The 8,084-nt window shown below is 40.3% G+C and overlaps 1 long non-coding RNA gene across 1 annotated transcript; it reads left to right on the top strand.

Moving 5' to 3' along the window:
- The first annotated feature begins 4,218 nt into the window (after positions 1-4,218).
- Positions 4,219-7,692, top strand: LOC121578701. Its single transcript, XR_006002812.2, has 2 exons — positions 4,219-4,835; positions 5,631-7,692. It is a non-coding gene; the product is annotated as an uncharacterized LOC121578701 (long non-coding RNA).
- The last annotated feature ends 392 nt before the right edge of the window (positions 7,693-8,084 follow it).

The raw sequence follows: 8,084 nt of genomic DNA, 5'->3' as shown, positions 1-8,084 counted from the left end.
CAAAACATCACTGCTCTAGAGGAGATCTGCATGGAGGAATGGGCCAAAATACCAGCAACAGTGTGTGAAAACCTTGTGAAGACTTACAGAAAACGTTTGACCTGTGTCATTGCCAACAAAGGGTATATAACAAAGTATTGAGAAACTTTTGTTATTGACCAAATACTTATTTTCCACCATAATTTGCAAATAAATTCATTAAAAATCCTACAATGTGATTTTCTGGATTATTTTCCCTCATTTTGTCTGTCATGGTTGACGTGTACCTATGATGAAAATTACAGGCCTCTCTCATCTTTTTAAGTGGGAGAACTTGCACAATTGGTGGCTGACTAAATACTTTTTCCCCCACTGTATGTCATTGTGTGGGACAATGTCAGGTTTCACCATGCAGAGGTGGTTCAAGCATGGTTTCGGGCCCATCCCTGACTCGTGACCCCATACCTGCCCCCATACTCTCCTTTCCTCAACCCTATTGATTAACAAAATTCAGCATGTAAGTGGAAGGTGTCTGATCACCATCCCCATGAGCGCGCCATCCGCCTTCTGGTCATGGATGAGGCATGCGACGACGTCAATGCAGACCAATGTCAAGCTGGGATTCGCCATGCCAAAATGTTTTTCCCGCAGTGCATGAACAATGAGGGCATTCACTGTGATGTGGATGAGAATTTATGGCTAAATGCTCAATACAGGCTTGATGCAAATTACTTGTAATGCGTCATTCATTTAAGTTTTTCATTTAATTTCTTACATTTGATTACAGACAGTAAACCTATGTTGCAATTATATGTGAAAAATGTTATGTTTTTTTTGCATGAATGATTGTAGAGGATGTCTTCATTGATCACACCTTTGATTACACATTGGATAGATATTATGGAAGTTATAGATTTTCTGTCCATTTTTTTGGGTAATGTAAGTGTATTGTCTAATGTGAAAACTGTTTAATCTACTGTAATTGACAGTGTTGTAGTTTCAGCACTTCTAAGGGCGATTTAAAACATCTGTCTTGCATTGTTTGCTATTGGATTAACTGGTAGTTAAAACGACTAAATTGAAAAGATATCATTAAGTTGTGTTTTGGTGATTAAACCAATGTTCTCATTACATTTCACAATAAACTTGTATTTTGAATCAATGGTTGTGTGGTGAGAGATGTTTAAAATCCAAATGTATGCACAATGACAGGTATTGAATGAAAGACTGGCTGCGTTACAAGTGTGACCAGTTTGGAGTTTTGTACTAAGAGTTGTGAAAATGTTAATAATAATAATAATAATAATATGCCATTTAGCAGACGCTTTTATCCAAAGCGACTTACAGTCATGCATGCATCCATTTTTTTTGTGTATGGGTGGTCCCGGGGATCGAACCCACTACCTTGGCGTTACAAGCGCCGTGCTCAACCAGTATGTTCCACATACTTGTGAAAATAGTACCAAAGAGATAGAAAAATAAAATTATAGACAGTAGCAGCAGTGTATGTGGTGAGTGGGAATGTGTTTTTGAGTGTGTGTTTGTTGCATCAGTATGCATGTATGCGCGTGCTATGTGTGTGTGGGCTTATGTAGTATGTGTGTGTGTTGGGATGTCAGTGTGAGTGTGTGCAGAGAGTTAGTGCAAAAAAGGGTGTTAGTACAGTGCCTTCAAAAAGTATTCATACCCCTTGTAATTTGTCGTAGCCGTTATCACAAAATATATTTTTGCAGCTCTTTAGGTTTCCTTCCACTAGTTACCACAGCCACAAAGTCATTGGCTATATTGTAAAATATCATGAAAACAGAAATGTGCTTTTTATTCTTCATTTAAGGTTAGGTACAGTGCCTTCAGAAAGTGTTCATACCCCTTGACTTATTCCACCGTTTGTTGTGTTACAGCTTGAATTCAAAATGGATATATATTTTTTTCACCCATCTACACACAATACCCCATAATGACAAAGTGAAAACATGTTTTTAGAAATGTTGGAAAATGTATTGAAAATGAAATACAGAAATATCTCATTCACACCACTGAGTGTTAGAATCAGTTTGTCAGAGATTACAGCTGTGAGTCTTTCTGGGTAAAAGTCTCTAAGAGCTTTGCACACCTGGATTGTAATATTTGCACATTATTCTTTGATGAATTCTTCAAGTTCTGTCAAGTTGGTTGTTGATCATTGCTGGACAGCCATTTTCAAGTCTTGCCATAGTCGTGCCTTATTGCAAACAGGATGCATGTTTTGGAATATTTTTATTCTGTACAGGCTTCCTTCATTTCACTCAGTGATTTAGGTTAGTATTGTGGAGTAACGACAATGTTGTTGATCCATTCTAATTTTATCCTATCACAGTCATTAAACTCTAACTGTTTTAAAGTCACCTCAAGGTGAAATCCCTGAGCGGTTTCCTTCCTCTCCGGCAACTGAGTTAGGAAGGATTCCTGTATCTTTGTAGTGACTGGGTGTATCGTTGATACACCATCCAAAGTGTAATTAATAAAATAAATTAAAGATACTTTTGTACCTGTTTCCTCCAGCATCTTCACAAGGTCCTTTGCTGTTGTTCTGGGATTGATTTGCACTTTTCGCACCAAAGTCTCTAGGAGACAGAACGCGTTTCCTTCCTGAGCGGTATGACGGCTGCGTGGTCCCATGGTGTTTATACTTGCGTCCAATTGACTCAAATGATGTCAATTAGCCTATCAGAAGCTTCTAAAGCCATGACATCATTTTCTGGAATTTTCCAAGCTGTTTAAAGGCACAGTCAACTTAGTGTATGTAAACTTCTGACCCACTGGAATTGTGATACAGTGAATTATAAGTGAAATAATCTGTCTGTAAACAATTGTTGGAACAATTACTTGTGTCATGCACAAAGTAGATGTCCTAACCGACTTGCCAAAACTATAGTTTTTTAACAAGAAATGTGTGGAGTGGTTGAAAAACGAGTTTTAATGACTCCAACCAAAGTGTATGTAAACTTCCGACTTCAACTGTACATGGCTGTGCCCCTTGGATCAAAGACCGACCGCCTGTCTGTCTGATCATTTGAAAACACTGCCATGCTCTGGTGAGGTTTCATGCTTGTGTACTAGGTGGGTGTATCCATAACAACACTGCTGTAACACAGGCATTACACAGCATGCCAGCAAAAAAAAAAGCCTGGTCTCATAGACTAGACGTAACATAGTAAATGTAAATACAAGACTCAACTGGGTATGATATGTTACGTTTGGTATGGATACATAAGACAGAAGGTTACTTACGTCAAAAACAAAAGTAGGGTAGTTGGTCGGTGTGGATGGGTGGGCGTATAACGCAAACGTATAGCAACCCAAAGGTTGCGTGTTTGAACTTCACACGGACAACTTTAGCATTTTAGCTAATTAGCAACTTTGCAACTACTTGCTACTTTTTAGCTACTTTTCTACTGCTTAGTATTTTAGCTAACCCTTCCCTTAACCCTTTAACCTAACTCCTAACCTTAAGCCCTAACCCTAACAGTACCGTTAGCCACCTAACCACCTAGCTAACGTTAATCACAAAAAATTGGAATTCGTAACATATACCTTTTGCAAATTCATAACATATCATACGAATTGTAAATTGTAAAATATAAAATATATTAAATGGATGATGGACATCCACAAATTAATACATACCATACGATTGGAGTGTCCCAGATTTACATTTACTATGACACGTCTACTCCTGAGTCCAGGTTGATAGACCATCAGACAATATTGGGCAAAATACAGTGACTAGACCTATACATCAGCTCAACATTAGATTTAAAATCAGCCAAATATCTCTGTAAAAATCTCTGGAGAAAAAGCCTATATTGGACTTAAATGTCCTATTTAAATTTCCAAGATGTGAATCATCCTGCCTTTGTTCTTTAATATGTTGATGAACATGCAATAAAAATGTATGAATCAATATTGAATACAAATATCTCAATATTTAGTCTTCCAGTCGACCATATAGCCTATAATAAAATACTATTCTAGTGTCATTTGGTTTCCAGCTAGATCCCAGCTGGCGGATGAAACATCAGTCCGTCAGTCAGTCGGTGGAATCGTCTCTGTTCTGTATCTGCTGTGGGCTGCAGAAGACTGTGGCTGCAGCGTCATCCAGCTCTGCACGCTCAGCTCTGCCTCTCTCTCTCTCTCTCTCTCTCTCTCTCTCTCTCTCTCTCTCTCTTCGCTCTCTCTCTCTCTCTCTCTCTCTCTCTCTCTCTCTCTCTCGTCGCCCTGGGATCCGTGTTTTGCATCTCTCCCCAATTTGCATTTCTTCTTCACATTTTCCGTGCGACGGTCTAGCAGCTCGAAACCATAGAATAAGGCGTACAACCGCAGCAATATCTACATGCTCCTGGCGTTTCCAAAGCAATACGCACAGCAGAACCCATTGGAAAATTTGAATAATGTTGCCGAAGCTTTCCGAAGGGGGAAATTGAGGAATTTCTTTGGATCAATCCGTTTGTTGCGCACTAGAGGAGACACATGCCTTCGAGGTAAACAGACAGCAGGACTGGACAGCCAGATAGTAGCCTAGGTTATATTGTTGTTGTCCTGCGTTATAAGCGGTTACAAGCTTTTATAACGCCACGGTAGTGGTCCTAAAGTCGAGCAGATCTTCATATTTTTCGATTGTGCGCCTTGGTTGGTTATTGAGACGCAGTTGGAAATGTCTGAAGTACTACAAGACGAAATGAGTAATTATGGAAATGAGGACGATGAGGGACACCTTTCCTTCACCTGTCGCCTACAAGACACCAACAACTTCTTCAGCGGCTCGCAGGGGGGCAAACGCCCGCCCAAACTTGGACAGATAGGCAGAAGCAAACGAGGTAACTATGACGATCAAAGTATTTTCAGTTGTGTTATGGGGATGTGTTATGGGGATGTCTCCATTGTCCATTTACTCAACATTGGATGGGAAATAATGGTAGGCTATCGGCAATTCAATGGGAAGTTTATTCTGATGAATATGGTATGGGATCAATGGTTTTTAAGAAGACGTTTGGATGCGCAGTGCGTGCGTGCTGCTGTCAAATGCCTCTAGGTCCATGTGTAAAACTCAGTTCCACAATGTACTTCACATCAACGGAGTTGACCGGCGACTAGTGTGGCCGGACTGGAGCTCAGACATCACATAAAATTAAGTTTTTATAAAAAACGATGGATTTCAGCACTCAAAGAATAGCACACATCGTGGATTAGAGTTTTACTTGGCTAAGTGTTGCCATGCTGTTTCACTGAATATTCCAACCCACATGCATGGTGCGATTCTATAGGATTGTAGAATATATTCTGTGTGTCTTATTCTTGTGTGTGTGTGTGTGGGTGGGTGGGTGTTTATTTGTGTGTGCATGCATGTGGGTGTTGTGCATGACCAATTAAATAAACTTGAAATGTGTTATGTACAACTCATCTAAAACATTTGCAAATGAACACACACAGCATCTCTCTCTCTCTCTCTCTCTCTCTCTCTCTCTCGCTCTCTCTCTCTCTCTCTCCTTCTGTGCAGTGCTGTAGCCCAGTGCATGAGTTCCATGCATTCATATCAATTAAAGATTAGATTCTTAGATGTGATAACGTGTCAACCCTCCTCCTCATCATCGTCTCTCTCATGTTCTTCACAGTCGTCGAGGATGAGAGTGGCGTTGACGAGGCGCAGAAAAACGGGACAGAGAAAACACAGACGGAGGCTTAAACACACCACCCCCGGCCGCCCAAAAGACATTGATTCTCATTTTCTATTCAAAATTAACAGTTTTAATCCAAAGACACTGTATATAAGCACTTTTATCCCATGTGGCAGCAAGCACTTCCAGACCCTCTCCCCCCTCTCCCAGTCCTCATGATGGTGATCTCCTGGGACTTATACTGGCAGGATGGGGAAGCAGCCAAGACAGAGATGAAGACAGAGACAGACACAGAGATAGAGACAGAGACGGTAATGGATACAGAGGCCCAGGTGAATGCTGTCATGCCAGGGTTTACGCCCATAGAGCTTGTCTAAAACAAGTATGACCAACCTTCCACATAGAGAGCTACTGGGTGAGCAGCAGGGTTTTGCTAAAGCCCTACACATTTTACACTAGTCAATTATTGGTCGTAGAAAACTCCTAAGCAGGCGACCAACAAGTGTAGCAGTCTAAAAACTGTATTTTCACGGTCCTGGGTAGCAGCTAATTCATAGCATTAGGTGTGTTAGAGTAGGGATGGATCAAAACCCTGCCGGAGGGGATAGCTCTCAAGGAGGAGGGTCTAAACCATGTGACCAGGAGAGGATGTGGATCAAGGAGGAAGAGGAGTTGAGGAAGAGGAGAAGGAGGAAGAGGAGAAGGAGGAAGAGGAGAGGAGGAAGATAAGGTTCCAGCGGTAGAAGGAGACAATGCTGTCGAACAGGCGCAGAAATCAGGGAACAAACTATAGACATGATCTAATAAACTAAAGCACACACTCTTATATCAATCAAACCATATGATATTACATTACCATTCTTTCTGCTCTTGATTCTTCTAAAGACAAGTGCAAACAAATAAATCATATAAATAACTTGTAAATAACAAATGGTACAGATGTAGGATCTTAATTTGATCACCCTGTTGCAGTAAAACTTGTAGTGTATTTGAGGTTTAAAAGGGCATCTGAAGTTAGTAATTTCCACTTTGAAATTTCAGACTTGATTTTCCCTAATGAAAAATCTGTCAACCCCTACAAGTGTCCATTAATTATAATCCACATAAGAATTAACATTTCCTGTTGCTGCAGGATTATTTTCCTGCTGTAGCAAACTGGCTCAAATTAAGATCCTGCATCTGTAGCCCCACGTTCTGTTAGCCTGTGTGCCAGTCGGTTTCTGCTCTCTTGTCAACTCCTTGTGGAATTCTCATGTTTGGCGTGACAATGAGTCGTGATGTGGACCTGGCAAGACAGCACGAACAGATCTGAGACCAGGCTAACGTTTTGTTGCACAGCTGAGAATAGAAGCAGTGAAATGGTTTGTTGTAATCTAACGTAATGTGTCTGTATAAAGAGACCTTATTTATTGACCCTTTGGATAAGTCTTTTGCAGTGCTCAAGGCCTGACTGAGGGAGAGTTTTGTATGTAGAGACTTACGATGACAGAATTAATTAAAGTGATTTTTTCTTTTTTTTACTTCTTATAAATGTTGATGTCGCCTGATCAGTTTTTGTTACCATCCTTTGCAGCTATAGAGTAATTTATACACATTATACAGTACTGTACATCACTTGTCTGTAAGGGGCCAAGAGGCCTAAAGTTTGGATTGTTAAATATAACTATACACACTCCCTATTGATAAACTATTTCTATTGCATTGCGCATTGTCCTGTGTGCCAAATATCATGAGGGATAACCAGACAACTTTGTTGTTTATGTTGTGCTTTCTATACGTTTAATTGTAACAATTTTTGTTATTCTTCTGTTGTTGCTGTTGTTCAGGGCTCTTTCTTACCACTGAATTACCAACTGATGCATGGCAGAAATTGAATCATGCATGGCAACGTTCTGAAGATGATCTATTGTATTCTAGAACACCTCAAATACTGCTTTGAATGACTATCCTCCAGAACAGTCTTAACATTACGTACGCTGTACTGTACTGTACTGTACTATGATCTCACTGATTTGTACAGTAGCCTAATATCTTGTAATAAAGATTCTGAAGAAGTTAATTAAGAAGTTTACAGTGTTTATTGTGATGGATGTTGGATAATTCTATGTTGCTGCCCAAATGGTGCTGTGTCAGAGGCGTCATGCCCATAGGGGGCACAAAGGTACGTGCCCCCTCAGATGTTTTTTTCTTCTTTCAGATGTTAAATGAATGACTAAACTTAATTTTTAAGCCCACGTTTTATCATAATTATTTATAAAAAGTCTGCAGTATTTTGTGGAGGGGGCACACAGACTTTGATTGATAGCCTGAAATTGTCACGACTTCCACGAAGGCTGCCTCCCCTCCTTGTTTGGGCAGGCTTCGGCGTTCGTCGTCACCGGCTTACTAACCACTGCCGCTCCCATTATCATCACTCCACTTGTCTTGTCTTGTTAATCACACACACCTGGT

The sequence above is a fragment of the Coregonus clupeaformis genome, chromosome 12 (genome assembly GCF_020615455.1).
Source record: "Coregonus clupeaformis isolate EN_2021a chromosome 12, ASM2061545v1, whole genome shotgun sequence".
In the NCBI taxonomy this organism is placed as follows: domain Eukaryota; kingdom Metazoa; phylum Chordata; class Actinopteri; order Salmoniformes; family Salmonidae; genus Coregonus; species Coregonus clupeaformis.
This window is presented reverse-complemented; position numbering and strand designations above follow the sequence as displayed.